The following is a 3,084-nucleotide window of genomic DNA, read 5'->3' on the forward strand; positions in this document are numbered from 1 at the left end:
TCTACCACTGAGCCACGCCCCCAGCCCCTCCCTGGGGGATTCTAGGCAGGGGCTCTACCACTGAGCCACGCCCCCAGCCCCTCCCTGGGGGATTCTAGGCAGGGGCTCTACCACTGAGCCACGCCCCCAGCCCCTCACTGGGGGATTCTAGGCAGGGGCTCTATCATTGAGCTACATTTCCAGTTTTCTTTAAACTTTTTAGCTTTATTAATTAATTAATGGTGTGTGTGTGTGTGTGTAGGGAGGGCATGTCTATGAAAGTGAGAGTACAGCTTGTGAGAGTTGATCCTTTCTGTTGCCATTTGGGATCCAAGAGTCAAATCCAATTTGTTAGACTTAGCAGCAAGCATCTTTCATCTCACTAACTCTTCATTTTAGTTTTCAATATTTACTTAGGGGTGGGGAGAGCACTCACAGCATGCATGTGGACATCAGCAGACAGCCTTCAGGAGTTGGTCTTCTCCATCTCCCATGTAGCTTCTAGGATCTAATTTAGATCACCAGCTTGGTGGCACGTGCCTTTACACACTAAGGCATCATGCCAACCTTCGCTTTAAAGCTTTGAGTTAGGGTCTCATGTAGTGGTCTGGGCTGGCTTTGAACTCACTGCAGCCCAGGAAGATGTTTGTAATCCTCCTACCTTAGATGTAGCTGGAATAGTAATTAAGCCTGCACTTCCAGGTTTAGCTTCTGTGCGGCTTTCTAACAGCAAAGTTGTATTTTACTTTTTCTTTTTTCAGTCCACAGTAAACTTGCTGCTGTGCAGAATATCTGTCTACTATGAATCTCTGCCTTGAGGTTAAGGCCACATCACACACATGGTGACATCACAGGGAATCAAGGGTTCCCTGGTCTCCCTGATCTCTGCCACCAACTAGTCATAGGAACAGGTTGTACTCTGAGCTCTTTCCTAGTCCCGTGAGATGGTGACAACTGGTGACGTCGAGAACGTGACACCCACTTGAGGCAGTGCCCGGAAGCATCGCTGTACACTGGGAGACGGTGAAAATCCAGGTCCTCTTGTTCAGCAGAGCTGATACTGGGTTATTTCCATGAACCAGTGGAGTATTCTGAGAACCAGGCCTCTGGGCAGAGCTGGGGATGGAGGCCAGCAGATCCTACCCATGCTGCGGCTGCAAGTGACCTGGGCAGAGGGGGAGGCCTGTTCCTGGCAATGCTGGCCGGGCACTGAGATGTTTCAGGGCCCAGGGATGAATATGCCATGTGTTTTCCACTTTGACCTCTGTGGGACACATAGCAAATGGTTTTCCTTTCTCAGATGGTGTCTCACTTGTCTTTTAGCCTTGTCTCCTCGTCCTTTCCAATCCAGGCTTCCTGTCCCTTTCCTGAGGCCTGGACATTTTTGGTTTAGTTGATTCATGATCCTCCTGCCTCAGTCCCCAGAGTGCTGAGGTTACACGGTTCTGCCACCATGCCAGGCTTGAGAATATCATCTTTCTTACAATAAAACACTGTCTGCATGTGTAGATTTGCGTACACGTGCTCCAGAGCTCATGTGGTTGTCAAAGGACAACTTTTGGGAGTTTGTTCTGTTCTTTGACCATGTATGTCTTAGGGATTAATTTCAGGTCTTCAGGCTTGGCAGGAGGAGTCTGTACTTACTGATCATCTTGCCATCCTGAAAAAGTACCTACTATGCACACACTCATTTCCCACTCTCTCTTAGGTCCACGTTCTGCATGTTCTTCCAGCTATCCCTCATGCTGGAGATACGATTGGAATGAATGAATGAATAGCCTTCTGACTGGTAGAGGATGTGGTCTCATACCTATGCATCCTTGCCAGGTCCTCAGGCACCAGCGAAATTCCTGCTCCCCTCACTGGTGGCCCAACCTTCCCCTAGAGAACCTTGGAGGAGGAGTTGGGGAGTCGCTGGTTGAAATTCTATTTATGACCACCAGAGGTCGCTCACGCCACATACAGAAACTGCAAAGCTCTGTTGTGTCCTGGGCACTGGGAGAAATCTTTTCTGAGTTCTGCTTGCAGCCTGCTGTTTGTTCTCATTAGCACCTACCTAGGTTTGCTCCCCTAGAACCTGACAGGTGTGACCAGCATCTTAAGCACTGGGCTAGACAGCTGTAGATGAGAAAGCTACAGAGTCTACCCCCACCTCTCTCTATATATATAAGTGGGGAACATTGAGGCTGAGACTCTCTGGCATCATCCAGCCACCACCCATCAGATTCGGCCTAGGCCTCCTGAAAGACCAGCTGCATAGGGCCATTCATCAACATCAGCAAACCTCCCAGATTGGACAGGAGCCCTCAGCTGGCTCTGGGGGAGCAAACTCCTCCCACCCCCATCTCTCCAGGGGCCTAATCCAGCTACTTGTGCTAGGGCTTAGCTTACAATTCAGGCTTCAAGTCTCAGGAGCCCCCTCCAGGTATTCCTCAGGCTAGGTTGTCCTATCCAGCCTCGAGCCGATATAACTTAATTCTAGAATATATTCTAACAGGGTTGGAGAGATGGCTCAGAGGTTAAGAGCACTGACTGTTCTTCCAGAGGTCCTGAGTTCAATTCCTAGCAACCACATGGTGGCTCACAACCATCTGTAATGGGATCTGATGCCCTCTTCTGGTGTGTCTGAAGATAGCTACATTGTACTCACCATATATATCAAATACATAAATAAAATTTTAAAAAAAGAATATATTCCAATAGCCAGGGAAAGTCCAGAACTCCCTCTTTTTCTCACACCCTGCCCTAATGAAGCAGAGTTATCTGTCTACCAATGTTTTATTTGTGGTTATAACTAACCCTTTTGTCCATGTCCCAGCCCTCTCTTTGGCTATAAAGGCAACACCTATTCTCTGGGGATGTCCTGACGCTCCTGTTTTCCTGCACATCACAGGGTCATACCTGCCTGTGCCCAGTGTAGGCCAGGCAGGGACACAACCTAACTTCTTATCCTTATTTTACGCCACTAACTGATTGTGACTTTGGCCCTTGCAAGTCTCTGTCCACCATGAACTGATAGGTGGGACTCTGAGGCCTGGGAAGGCCTGGAGGGACATTTGTGTAAGCTCTGTAATGGCTTGTGAAGCTGGCAGAATTTAGAGACCC

This window comes from Mus caroli, chromosome 5 (assembly GCF_900094665.2).
Source record: "Mus caroli chromosome 5, CAROLI_EIJ_v1.1, whole genome shotgun sequence".
In the NCBI taxonomy this organism is placed as follows: Eukaryota; Metazoa; Chordata; class Mammalia; order Rodentia; family Muridae; genus Mus; species Mus caroli.